This window comes from Bombus fervidus, chromosome 10, assembly GCF_041682495.2.
Source record: "Bombus fervidus isolate BK054 chromosome 10, iyBomFerv1, whole genome shotgun sequence".
Classification (NCBI taxonomy): domain Eukaryota; kingdom Metazoa; phylum Arthropoda; class Insecta; order Hymenoptera; family Apidae; genus Bombus; species Bombus fervidus.
This window is the reverse complement of record NC_091526.1, coordinates 8,281,318-8,296,200: the sequence shown is the minus strand read 5'-3', so window position 1 is coordinate 8,296,200 and position 14,883 is coordinate 8,281,318. Positions and strand designations below refer to the sequence as shown.

General features: G+C 41.8%; 1 protein-coding gene across 1 annotated transcript in view; it reads right to left on the bottom strand.

Moving 5' to 3' along the window:
* Foxp (forkhead box transcription factor P) overlaps positions 1 to 14,422 on the bottom strand; it is a 246,630-nt gene extending 232,208 nt beyond the window's left edge. The window contains exon 1 of the mRNA XM_072011565.1: positions 14,292 to 14,422. The gene's annotated coding sequence lies outside the window, so the exon portion shown is untranslated. The remainder of the gene's footprint in view (positions 1 to 14,291) is intronic.
* Positions 14,423 to 14,883: the final 461 nt, after the last annotated feature.

Here is a 14,883-nt window from a genome sequence, read left to right as displayed (position 1 = left end):
AAACGACGAAACGAAGGCAAAAGGAGGAGAGGAGGAACAGGAAGGCAGAAAGTGCTACTTTCTTTGTTTCAAAACCGGGGATTTTTCATCGTCTGACAACGTGAAGAACGTGAACTCGTTGAATCTAGAGCGGACATCGTGCTTTTTCTTTTTTTTTTTTTTCTTCTTTTTTCTTTCACCGTCGTTTTATCAATTACCGTAATAATATTTTTTACGCACTTTAAACGGTCGCTCTCTTTAAAGCGCGTACGATACGCCAATGTCTGGACGTTGGACACGATAATTAAAGCAATTTTACCATTCCGTCGGCCCTCTATTGTGTTTCCATTAATTTAAGTTGCTGCGTATACTTCATTATGCGTAGAAGGAATTTCAGATTATTACATCAATGTAAAGAGGGGACAGAGGATTTTCTGAAAACTTCAACTAAACTCCACTGTCGCCTTCTTCTCAAACTTCTGCGCCACAATGCCCCGATATTAAATGTGGATGAATATTTATGAACAATAATTGTATTTATACAATGTGTCGACGCACACCCGGCCAACCAAGCAGGCGGTCTAATTAAATTCATGCTAATAAGTGTACACACTGAATGGAAAAAAATTAACTTTTTTTTCTCATATTTGTTTAAGCCGAATTAGAATTGAAGATTGTATAAAAGTCTAACGCGTGAATAAAAGTCGTTCGACTTGTTTGATTCGCTGGGACGACGAAGAAGGGGAAATTATGGTCGTTCAAACAAGAGACGTGCAGACTCAGTGCCAAGACAATGCGTAAGTTATTTATACAACCTCCAGACGCCACCCTCGTTCATGGCAGTTAATTATACGTCTCCGAGGATGTAATCAAGCACTCTTTTCAAAAGTTGTTCCACTCGCTTAGCGCTCGAAGATAAATCGATATCAACCACTTGCGGTAAACAGCACGACTAGCGGCTAAACGATTCTGCATTTACTCTAAACATCTAGATAAATTCGTGTAACATCAATCAGCGAGATCTTGTTGCTTAACATCGAACACAGAGCAGAGCATGTTCGAATTTTCGGGCAGATACGAATGACGAATTAGAGCAACGGGGGGAGGCGGGCAGCAACGAAGGCGTACAAACTCTGTTTTCGTATGCACAAAGCACTCGAGTCGGTAAAGGTTTTGCCGACCATACGTGCGACAACCACCCTAAATTGCTTCAACCCCTTCTAAGTTTCATTATCTCCGCTGTCTGAGGAGTTTCTTCTATTACATTTCACGCTGCTAATAATTACACGATCCCACGTCGACGTTATCCAACGGTAAGGACAAAAAAAAAAAAATGCAATTAGCAACTCCCCCTTGTTTTTCACTTTCAGCGACCATTAAATAAAATGACGGGAAAAGGAAAGAGGACGAAGAAACGGATAGTCGTATAACGAATACGATGGATGACGAAAGAAGAAACAATAAGCTTCCAACCAGACAATTATCGGAACCCTTTCGTGCAGAATCATTTCCAACTTCCATCGAGTCGAGACCCACGATCGCTGGGAATAATTCGAACTTTCATCAACAAAGAATCCAATCAGCGGAGACAAATGTTCGAGTGGTATGGCAAAAATTAAAAAGGATAAAGAGGAAGACTCGTGAAAACTTCGGCAGGTACTCGAGGCCAAATTGACACCTACGATCCGACAGAAGAGGAGGAAGTGCCGTTGAGGTAAATTGAGGGCTCGATGGGAGGGCGGTCGGGGGTGGAGTGCTAGCAGGCTTCTTCGAGGGGTTGGCGAGGGTTCGTAAGCAGAAGGGAGGAAGAAAAAAGGAAAGAAAAGGAGAGAAGGGAGAGAAAAAAAAAAATAGAGGAGAAGAAAAAGGAAGGTGGAGGCCCATTACCGGTGAGCGTGTGTCTCGAAACCGCCTAAAGCGGATCTAAAAGAGAGTAAAAAAGAAGCGACGCTCGCATGTCTCATTGCAATCTGCAAATATTGAGAATGTTTTCCGGCATTGCAGAGAATCCCGGGGAGAGCGCGAGCGCGCTCCTTTACCACGCTTCCAACCAATTGCGATTATCTGACAGAGATACCACCGGGTGGATCCATCGTTTCGCTCGTATAATCCGACTTGACTACGTCTATACGTATAGTGCACGCGGAATTAGGTGTTCTCGTGTCCCGTGATACATGGAACAAAAAAGATTAGCTAATGGCATTTCCATCGGCCCACTATTTCTCTACCGTTCTCTAGCCTTCTTTTATCGGCTCTAGACAATTCTCGATCCGTTTCGAGCGTTATTGCCTCATTCTCGATCTAAAATTTCCTTCCCTTAAAGCATACACGCGAGGTATATTACGTAAACTATCAATAACTTATCTCTGTCAAGTTACGTTACAACCAGCGTGAAAAATATAGTTCCCCTTGCAGAAGGGGTGTAGCAATTAAGATCGTAAAGCGATAACTTACCGAAGCAAACGACAAAGATACGTAATGGAACAAAAGTCATGCTGAACCCTTCCGCCAGCGTTTCGTATCCTCGACTGATCCCGCTACGCCGTCATTACGATATCGGCTGTGTCCGTTGGTAAAGAAGAACAATTAAAATATGACAATCGTTAGATTTAATTATCGGGACAAAGGGCAGCGGGTAACCCTCCGATTGTCGGGCAAGACTGCTGCGCGCAGCTGAAAACTTGAAAGACATTTAAAAGCGCGGCTAAAAGGATGGAAGGGTGGCGCCTTCTCACGCCTGATTTCGCCGTCATCCGACTCAAACCTCGCTCTCCTCGCCAAGGTATTATTAAATACAGGGCATAACAATCAAAGGACGAATCTTCCGAATCATTTATAACAGGCGTTATGGTAATAACAATTATCGCGACTGCTCCTCATCCTCGTCCAGCCCCGTGGAAGATTCTTCTCGACAACTTCTTGTCCCTCCGAAAACATCGAGTCGACAAAAAGAAAAAAGAAAGAAGAAGAAAGAATCTGGTATTTATTACGCCTTCGTTTCGTCTTTGTCTCGTTCTTTCGCTACACCATCGGCCGACTTAATCGCGACACGAAGATGGAAATAGATCGTATATCCACGGTACTATAATTATTTTAGTCGTATCGATAGCCAGCTGTGTCATTCTCGTAGGGGTGAGTTGATATTGTTATTTAAAAATACGGCTGGCAATTGTAAAACTTGCGTGACATGTCTATAAGAAGAACCAATCACAGATACTAACTCGTGACATTTATAATTAGATAGCGGCACGAAAGAGAATGCAATGTGAAAGTGTCAATAAATGAGAAGTCAATTTGAATATTTCAATCTCCTCGCGTTACGTATCGTGGGCGATACATTTTTACGTTTAAATATAGAATGCATTAGAAACGTAGCATGGTACGAAATGCGAGGATCGATCAAACATTTTTATTATTTACGATGAAGATCAACATCGGAATGAATAGTAACGTTAAACGATTGTTTTAATTTTTTCCAACATCGAAGCGAGATTTACGAGTATACTTTTCATGTTGCTCTTCAAACTTTTCCTCCCTTACATTTACCGTACTTCTTCAACAGAGTATATTTTACTGCTGGAAAAACTTTCCACCCTTACGAAGGAATTTCATACGAAACAGGTTTACTTCGTTAAAGAAAAAATAAAATGAAAAGTAGAGAAGGCATCGCGATAACCTTCTTCGACTTTAACGTATCATCCGTAATGAGTGTCTATGTGGGATATAATTATCTCGTAAAGTTAAAATATTCACAAGGCGAAATAGGGGAAGTCCACCGTGGAAAACTAGTTTACTGGAAGCCGAGCGAAATTACACGATTTAAGCTCGTCGTCGTCGCAGCCGCGAGAAAGACGGAAACACCAGTCTTCCGGCAATGTGAACAAGACGTCGCCAATGTTATTTTCCAGCGTCACACCAGGTTAATCATCCCCCAAAGTTACGGAAACGACATGACTGACGGGCAAACAGCAACGACGAGGATCGTCGTCGCTCTTGCGCGTAAGTTTCCCTCGCGGTGCAGCGTAAAAGCACGACAAAACACGCTTAAAAAACTTTTTAAATTTAACCCCATCCTCAACCAACTTCTTCCACCAAAAGGACGTGGAAAGATGTGAATGCAGTATATACAAGGTGTCGAACACGTCAGACAAGTCTCGTAAAGAAAGTCTGTTGAGAAACCGAGGAAAATTACACCAAATTGATTTCTCTGCAGACTTTACATACCACTGTCTTATATATAGCTCTTAATTTCATTTGCTAATGTTGCTTCGTCTGTTTTTATATTTTCAATTTGTTTCTTTACACTCTTAAATTTATTTATTCACATTTTAGGCCTTTTTGCATAAAATTTCAGATACCTTCAAATAATACACGTTGAATATCATTTCTATTATAGGTGGTAGATATTTTCAAAAATCTAATATCTTTTACAATCGATTTGCCATAGAACGAAAGTCATAAAGGCACACCCGATTCTAGCTCGCAGCGGATCGAATGGAAGCGGATCGAGCGGTATAAAAGATTGAACAAAGTTCGGTTGCCGTTTTGTTTCGTGAAACGCAGAGAAAGTAGTAGCGGGAGGATCATTGAAAGTTGCAGAAAACGGCGTAAACGCAAAACGGTTACGTCTGGGGGCAGAAATAGCCGAGTGGAGCCACAATGACTGGCGCGAGAAGAGGGGAGGTTTGCCGCGATTCGGAGTTTTGCCTCGATTTGTATCGAAAAGGGAGACGGCGATGTGAAGTTTTCCAATTAAACGCGGATTATATCGCTTTGTCTCGGTATTGAAAATACATCGATACTCCGGTGGCGGCCAGTCCTGTACCTGTATAGAGGGGCTAACCCCCGGCAACCGGTCTGTCGCACATAATCGTCCAGGCACGAGTTGAATCTTTCTCTCCGACCAGAATCATCGAAACTTCGGTCAACAACGACTCGGCGATATCTCGATGTATCACGAAGCAGACGAGAAGCGGGATTACCCCTAGCCTTTCCCCCCTTTTTTTTCCTTCCACCTCGTTTTCCCTTCGGCGATTGTTTAAACCGTCTGCCGGCTGCCGCCTAGCCCGCTCCGATTCCACGTGGAACGATTGTACGCGAAAGAGAATGTGAAAATTTCAAGCAGGCTTGCACACTTGTACACACCATCCGCGATACGCGATGTTTGCCGAAGTTCAACCAAAACGGCCTACGCTCTGTCAACCCTGAATCCGATTAAACATTCTGCCCCTCCCCCCGCCTACCTCCGTCTATTCAAGAAATTTTCAATCTTTCTTGACGATTTATTACACGACGACCGATATCGATCGTTATATAGCTAGTACAGAGACGTATAACAGAATCGTACACGTTACGTAATCTATAAAAGAAGCAAAAAAACGGAAGAGTGTCGTTGGAAATTTTTGCTACGCGAATAGACTGTTTCGTTTCGTTGGGACGAGAAACAGCGGAGAAACGATGCGATTTGAATTCGATATAGAAATACAAGACTCCTATGGTTCGGCTAGTGATCTGTAAATACATCGACTGGATTGGATCGGTCCCTATCAACCTAACTCCCTGTCTACCAGGAACTTTCGTACTTTTCCAAACTTGCTCCCTTGGAAAAAAGCTTTCGGTCCTGTTTTCGTGTAATAGCCACTCGCCGAACTGCGTGGCGGTTTGCAACGAATTCCCGTTTCGTTTGCGACCAATCCGCCAGAATCCGCGGAAAAATATTAATCACTCGGTTACCATCGAGGCAAATCATCTCGAGAGAGCTATTTCATTTCTACGAACACGATCGGAAACGACGAGCAACTTTTAATAAACCGTGGTTCGGCTTCGTTTTCTTCGCCTCTTTCTCTTTCGTACGAAGATTAACGACTTTGCCGAGGAAGCGATCGCGCGGAGGTGAAAACGAGCGTATGCAGGCACGCGTATGAACACTATCGATTCCTGAAATTATGGCACTGGGTCAAAGAGGGGTGAAACGATGCCGGGGGCGCAAAGAGGAGAGAGCAGCATCATCGAGCATACTCAGACAGGGAGAAGCGTCGAGGGTGGACTTTTTGTTCTGAAAAGGATGAAATGATCCTCTTTAAGAATCGGCCGTACGCAAATAAAACGCTTTAACGGGTCCGTTTACCCGGCTACGATCTAATAATACGTTTTCAAACGCACGAAAATATTCGAGTTGCCTGGCAACGTTGAAAAAAGCTAAAACGAAAGAAGAGAGGGAGAGAAAAAAAAGGAGAAGACCTAAACGCAACAGGAACGAGAACGGAAAAATGGCTCCCCTTTTATGCTTTCGATTTCCAAGCTGTACAGGAACACCCTCCAATAGCAAGCGGGCAAGCAGGCAGGCAAAAGATATTAAAACAATCGGGCGTTGTAGGGACCTCCCGCCCCCTCCACTTCGGTTCCCTTTAAAATTTGCAAATACACGAGTGAAGTGCGAATTTATTCGTCGGTCTCTAACCGCGCGGCTTCTCTTCACGCGGCTCAAACTCGGTTCAACGCCGTGAGCCGTTTGCGGCTGCCGCGAAATGGAAAAACGGGTTTTCCTTCTCTCCCGGAGAGGAGAGAAACGACTGCGTGCCGCGAGAGGGATTAGCATAGCCCCCTCATTAAAATACAAACACAATTCCATCGGCCCGTACAGCCACCCACCCCGGACTGCACCCACCAATCTCAAATACCAACCCGATTCTACAGCCGGTTCAACGTCCCTTTCTCTTTCACTATCTGCTTTCTTTCTCCCTGACTGCTTTCCTTCCCTCATAGTATTGCGCCTCCAAGAACTTTTAATCCATATTCGTTAAGTCTCCTCCAGCAACTCTGACATTCACGCTGGCTTATTATTTTGTTAAAGGGATAAAAGACAACAGTATGCAGGGAATGGTAAATCGAGATTTTTGTCGTCAATTTTGGAAACTGAATTGGAAAACCACGTGAATTAACAGAGGCAAAGAGAGAGAGAGAGAGAAAGAGAGAGAGGAGATACGTGAAAAGAGTTGGGCAAAGAAAGAAAAACAAGCTGCCTAAGAGCAAAAGACGATGAAAACGACGTTTCTTCCGCATGGTCGATCGGCACATGCAAATGCTCTCTAGCGTCGCTCTACCCTTAAACTTACTGCGATATTTCCCGTCCAATTCGGTCCCATTGTTTTTACTTTCGCAGCGTTCCCATATCTGATTTTTACGAAGGGTGCATCGCACATACCGGTAGCTTCGCTAATAAAAGTTGTCTGTATGGTAAAGCCATAACGTTTCTCCAGCAATGAAAAGCAACAAACACGAAGCACACTGGAGGAAAAAAAACCAAACAAAATCTGTGCTCGAATAGAATAACCACGAAATGTTTCGCGAAATGAGATTCAAAGAAGAATAAAAAAAAGAAACCTCTATTCTAGAAACACGATGAAAACGCAGCCATCGCTTGGAGGGAGCAAAAAACACGAGAAAAAATAGTCGTTGCAACGTCAGCAATTAGGAAAACTGGACGGATAGATCGACGGTCTCTAGGGGTGGTTAAACCTTATTGACCAGAAAAAGAAAAGTAGCCGTAAACAACCCTCCTAAATACCCCCGACCTCTTATTGGCCTATAGTCATCGGTTTAACCATTGCTGTAACGACCCTCGCTTGTTTACTGATCGGGGATACCCTTACGTGATTGAAGCATCTACTATGCCGTGAACTAACAAATCTACTTGCTAACTATTCCTTCCTGAGTTACATCGAAACACATGCAGTTTCCTCTCTATGTGCACTACGAAATTTACTAAGATTCAGATCGATTTCTGCAACGAGAGTAAAAGCTCGACAAGATAGTTCGATGAGAAGAAAATCGCGTGAACGAACGCGTAGAAAGGGCAAACATAATATCAAGCTTGATACGCGAGAATTTCCTGTACTCCGTAAATACCGACGAATCTACCTTGGAAATTGTTAAAAGCTACACACCCCTCCCTGCCACAGGTTGGAATATTTTCAACGCAAACAACCCGTTACCAGCACTAATCGTAGGAGAAGCTTATACCGAGCCGTGGCACTTCTTTGAAGGGCTTTAGATGAGTGTAGGCCTTGCCAAATACAGAATCCGTTTGACCGTCAAACGTACAAACCAGAAAGCTTTTATCCTTTCTACCCTCGACTCATACCGCCGCCTAGAGGAGCTTCTTCAACCCCTTCGAATCTTTGTCCCGAAAGAGGGAAATATTTACAAATATTTCGCAACTATAAAACCGGTTCACGCCGTAGACGCTTCTATCGCCTTTCAAGAGCTGGCACATCCGCGTTTTTACATTCTCCTCCTGTTGTCTTTTCGTTTCGAAGCTTTCTCTTTGTTTACATTCCCACGTGTGTCGGAATGAAATTTTTACACACATTTTTTGCCACTTGTTCGCACCAAATTGCCAAACTTTAACTTATTCTTCGGATTGTTACGTTTTAGCTGAATAGAACGATGGGTGTGTACGTTAAAGGCGACGATTACCAAAGATATAAGGACGAAAAGGGAGGCGAAACTCGATTTCAGTCTTTATCGATCTCTTTATGGAGTATTCACCGCGTTGATACATATGCAGACTCGATATCTTTGGTAGTTATTCTTTCCTGGCTTACCAAGGAGAAAGATAAGGAAAAACCCGCCAGTAATTTGAACCTAAAGGAAGCCACCGATAAAGCTTTGATGTCTTCGTTAAACGTTCGAGCTATTTTCGTTCGCAATGAGTGACGCCAGGGTATCTCAATTCCAAATTTACATATTTTTCACGAACGATTTTTGGAATAAATCTAAACCTCGATTAGCACGAGAGATCGGAAAATACAGGGGAATGATGAGAACTCGTTCTTGAAGGGCAGTAGGGTGTGGCTAACGGTCGAGTAAATGAAGGGTCACATTACGAGTTAACGTTCAGCTGTTACGTTCGTGTGATTCGCCTAATTGTTCGGCCCTAGAGAATCCGAAATAACCTTTGTTTCGTACACGGAATACGACGATATACAATTATACAAGCTGAATATATTTCTAAAAAGAAAGAAACTAGGTGCAACCAACCCCTAAAGCTTTGCAAAGCGATGGTCTCTGGATATGTTAGTAGAAACGTTTAAAACATTCGTGTAGTTGAAAGCTTTGTCAACCTACACTCTCGATCGATCAAAAAATATGCCAAGTCGAATATGTTTTTATCGATTTGCGTGAAAAAGAGTCTCCGACCCAGTGATTCTATAAAAAAGAAACAAAGACAGGAAGATAGTGAAAAAGCTGCACGGGAAGATTGAGAAGAATGAAGGAACGGTTCAAGTCGGTGGAGTTCGCGTGTCGATACAGGAAAAAAAAAGAAGATGTAACGTAGGTAGGACTGTCGGGACAGGAAGCTAAAGAGGGCGGTTAACAGGAGCTTCGGGGCAATAAGCGACTCTACAAGCTTTGGGAGGCGACGAGAGATGACCGCACAGGAAAAGCCGCACTGGTCAGCAGAAACAGCTCGCAAAAACACGGTCGGCCAGCCTCTTCTCTGCCCCACAGCAGCAGCAACCCCAGGGAAAGCTCCACCGACCAACCACCCACACCTAAACCCTACTCCCACCATTGCTAGTGGCTCTTCCCCTCCTCCTCGTTCTTCGTCGTTTCCTCGCTCCTTTCCGCGCCAGCTACCGCCACACGTTAAGGGTTGCTTAGGTAGTTGGTACAGGGGTAGAGAAGAGAACGAAGTGGAGGAGTTGGAGGGGTTTGCTCGGTGGCAAGATTACGGCGAAGTTGCGCTCATTTAAATAATGCGCACAATAAAGTATGCAATGGCTAAGAGTAGGGGGGTTGGCCTGGGTTCCGTTAGCGCTCGATGTTCCTGTTTCAGGGTAGAAGGGATGGCGCTCCCGGGTGCAGTCACGTACTCTTGAAGAAGGAACGACTGGGAATCCGGGCATACGTACACGCACAAATATTTGAACACGAAAGTTTACGCGTCCACGATTAGATTTAGAATAGATATGGTCTACTAAAAATAAAATATCATGAATTTTTTTCAGTTAGAATTTTCATGAAACAGATCGGGAGAATAATTCTTCTTTTTTCCTCGAGGCAATCGAATCAATAGACAGATAGTCTCTTGAAATGATTCTTTTGTAAAGTTTGCATACAAGTTGCAAGCATGCGTGAGATTACTTTCACGTGGAGCAAAGCTCCTATCGCGTATGTATCAGAGGGGTGAGTTGGAGCGTTCCGCCCTAGAGGTTTTACCGATCGATTGCGATTCCCAAGGTCATCTAAGTTTTCCGACCATGGACATTGCGTGGAATGACCTGCTTCGATAGGTTACAGGGATTCCGGAATAAATCCCTCCTAGTCGAAGCAAAAGTTTTTTTTCGACGGTAATCTTGCATCTCCGACACCCTAAACTCGCTTTCTTTTTCTTCCCTCCCTGCCTCGTATCCCGAAATGCGATCGTTCGTCAGGATGAAATCGAGTATGCTAAAAATGATTTTACGCGTTGATTTTTCCTCCTGCCAGCCTCAACGTAACACTCGCCTTGTGATTTTCCACTTTTAAAGACAAAAGTTGAACGATCCGTTCACGATCAACCAACGTAACGAAAGAAACACGAGAAAAGAAATTTAAAAAGTTTAAGAAATAGTTTATTAAAGTTCCGCAAGGATGAAAAATATACTTATAGTTTTACTATAATTTACTATATAGTTTTCTACGTGAATAGTAATCGATTCTATTTGAAAATGTTGAAGAAAGAAGAGCGAGAGAAATGCCAAAGATGAGAATAGTAAATAATATATTCGAGTAATAGGGGTGCTCTTTCTTCACTACTGTACCCATTCCGTCGGTGTGTCTTATGAGAATAAAGAGGGAGGCGCGAGGATGAATGTAATGAAAAACTGGGGCTGCTTAAATAAAATAAAGCTTGTCGGCATATTATTGGCGGGAGGGTTGCACTTTATCTTCTTTCCGTCCTGATCTCCTCCTCTGTCCCTCGTACTTCATTTTTTCAGTTTATTCTTCATCCGAGAAGTCTTTCATTTGCTCGATAACGTTATATTTCGCGAGCAGAGTTTTAACGATGCAAATACTACCGGGCTGTTTCATAAACGTCACATTTTTATCCTGACCACTCAATTATGTAACAAGAAGAAATGTACACTGGAGCATTGCCAGCTAACCGTACACGATCCACTTTGCCGTAGACTATGTTAAACGACAACTAATTCGACGCTAGGCGTTGAAACTTTTAGGCGACATCCCCGAACGTAAATGCCACAAATACTAATCATATCGCAGCATTACCGAGAGACACGAATTTATCTGTTACTATGTCTATGATGACATAATTGAAACTCTGACTTCACCCCCTTCGTTACGCAATGGTTTCTCCCTGTCTCTTCGTATCCCCAACAGACTGACTCGACAAAAATGACAAATAGCATGGCAAAGGAGGCGTCTAATTTACATATCCACTAATCTCTGCCTCTCTTCGCGTCTTCGGCTCTAATTCCACGCTAATTCGCTACCCTACAGGAAAACGACGATGAGATTGTTCGAATCCCCTAGCATCTTTTTCATCGCGTACAGACCTTCGCTGCTCGCTTCGTTTCTCGAAGATACATAAGCGAAGATAATTCTAACATTAATTTTACTTTTTTAATCGGATTCTGTGGTCGGAAGCACGGGCAGAATTTTAAGTGATAAACGTGGGACGTAACTGTAGAATAATCAAGAACAGATTGTAATATTATAGATATATACGCCGCGCGATGATTCTCAGAACGAAAGCAGCTAAGTAGCTGTTTCACTTTCAAAGCGAAATTAACGATATCAATCTAATTGGGTATCAATTAAACTCGAATCAGTATGCCGTTTCATCTATGCTTCGTCCTAATGAAGGATGTAACAGCACCGCCCTATAAACATTCTGAGATTGTGCAGGTGCTGTCCTTGATTTATGACAGGCAATTAGAATCTGACTACCTTATTTGCCGTCGTTGCCACTAAGAAGTGCCGCCAGCATGTGAATACGACGCATCCTAATCTATGCTCGAAACCCTAATTTTGAACGGCCGCCAGATGTTGTACGACGAAGAAAGGAAATCTAAAATATAAATATACCACTTAGAATTGTGTCGCATTTACATAAATAAGACATTAGAACAAATTATCGACACAGATTACGTAAATAATTGATTCATGCATAATTAGAAACAAAAATGTCAAGCGATTAATAATCGACGAACAACGAAGTGAATGTCTACTTTCAACGATAAATAATTTAAAGTATGTGCGCAATTAATAATGTAAATCGCGTAATGAGACTATACTGTAAACTGATTATAGAATGCAAGGGTGAAGTCGATGTCGGAAGGAGACAAATGAAGAGAGATGGTTTGCGGAAACTGGAAATGCAATATTCCGTGAGACCCGTCACCAGAGGGATCGTAAAATAAATAGATATACGCGATTAGAGTTCTTTAGCTAATTTGAGAACTCTGTCACTATTACTTAATGATAGTTACAGTTGTTGTTAATGGACACTAATTCTGTACTTGATAGAGTTATACATAAACGATGTTTAACTTGCTTTAAAAATCATAAAGTATTTACATATATCTATAAAAAGATTCCTTCTTTTATCTTTTATACATTTTCCTTTCCTTTCTTTGCTGTTCGTTCATATGCGCAACTGAATACCATACTACTGTGTAATAAGCATATTTCAAAGAATTGGAATTTTTTATCTATAAAAGAAGACCAGTTGTATCAACCAGACAAATTAAATATCGATGACAAATTGCCTGAAAGAGCAATCCTCACTGTGAAACACGTCAACGATAACGATTAAGAAAATCACTAGATTCTAAGTTATCTCTAAATTCTATCAGCATCGTCGAACAGTGCTTGGACGAATCGAAGAATGCTAAGCTAATTCTGTAGATCCACCCCTTTGGTCTCGGGTAATATTCAACGAGAGAAAAAACAGCGTGCTTCGATAAATTCATCTCTGCGGAACAAGTGATTGTTTTCCCAATGAGCCTGATAAGGACAGAGGCGGAAATGAGTAAAAGGGGAAATAACCCGACGGAAAGCTGCGAGAATGGCAGAAGGAGTAAGAGAAGGAGGTGGAGACGACGGAGTATAGGAGGACTTCGGGGAGAGATGGCCTGGCGTTCATCGGACATTTATCCAATTAACCGATTCGAGTTGAGTAACCGGGGGTCAGGAGATCGTTCGGATACCTATATAGACGATGCACACGCTCCGGTGCTCGAGTATACCAATAATAGATACGCGTCCGTATAGAAAACGAGGAAGCTTGGTTACGTAATGTCGAATGTTGATCTGTTATGTTTAATTACGGAAACTGATATTGACGGGTCGGTATGTAAAGGATAGAAAAGGAAGAATCGTTAGATCGAAGAGGACGGAGGGTGAGATCGGCGCTAGATGCTTGTTCGTAAAGTCACCCCTTTCTCTGCGTGGGGTTAGCTCTGAAAAGGGGTTCGGGAACGGAGGAGAACTACTGAGGCGCTTGGGCACTGTCGAACGAAATGGCCAGCAATATTGTCGTCGTGGTTCGGGGGATTTGCGTGGGGCAGATCGAGGAAGAGCAGAGAAAGGGCTCCGAGTGACATGGGAAATTAATTATACGCTCCTGAAAATCCTGACCTTCGCCTGAACGCTAAAACAGATCATTGTCTATCTTCATTCCTCACGTACCTTTATCTACGATAATAAACGCGTTCGTTTATACGGCTTATTTTTTCATCCTATTAAATTTTTTAAGCATTGCTTGTTAATATTAATAAAATTATGAACAATTAGTTAGAAAACTTCGACGGTGAATTCGATATTATATCAAACTTTGATTTTACGACTACCGTTTTACAATGATATATGTTGCGAGTTATAAAATCTATTAATGAAATATATTGCCGTGCAGATATACATATAATAAATTACAGTTGCATTAAAAAGAAATTAAAGAAGCACTGTTGCGCATATATAGTAACATGTAGTATATCGAAATAAATTTGTAAACTTTATGTGTAAAATTACACTGCGGATTTTTATGCGTTTATGAGAAATGTAAAGTTGCAAAAATGCATTCAATGTGAAGTATCTATTCCTCATAATATTAAATAGGTATTCAGGTAGATAAATACTTGCCATTCATAAGAATATAAATTTGCATAAATATCCGTAGTCAAGTTATAATAAATGAAATATTGTAGACATATTCTAATATGACGCAGAGTTTCTTCATTGCGCACAGTGTACGAATGTATCGATATCGTGAGAAATAGAAATAAAGATAGACTGAGACTCACGGAACAGCAACCCTGAAAGTACATCCGGGGATCCATTATCCAGATCTTGGAATTAAACTGCCCGAAACGGCCATAAGATTTGTGTTTAGTCTTTTGTATAGATGTAATCTGCTTCGATAGTTGTCGTTCTAACACTTTCATATTCATTCTGTAGCCGGATTATCTACGACAGAGGATAAAAAACAAATATTAAATTTTACAATAAAAATCCATAGCAGGCTAGAAAGGGACAAGAATTAGAAAATTATAGTACCTTTTGTTACAAGTCAGTTGCCACCAAGTTCATTGATCACGATTGTCGTTGTACATACGCGAAACATGTGTGAAATCTATAAAAATAAAAAACGATTTTATTCTAAAATATGTTCGCTTTTATACATATATCGTTATGAAATATACACGTGGGGAACGACATCATAGCCTCCGCCTTCTATCCAGTTTCTACCTCCTTTCTCATACTTTACCAACCTACCCAGTATAGACTCGGAATATTTATTTTTATTGCATTATGTGTATACTCCCTGAGTCAACAGTTTCCTTTTTCTGAAGCATAAATCGAATCCGACTAGATGATTGAAACTGTGATTTCTTT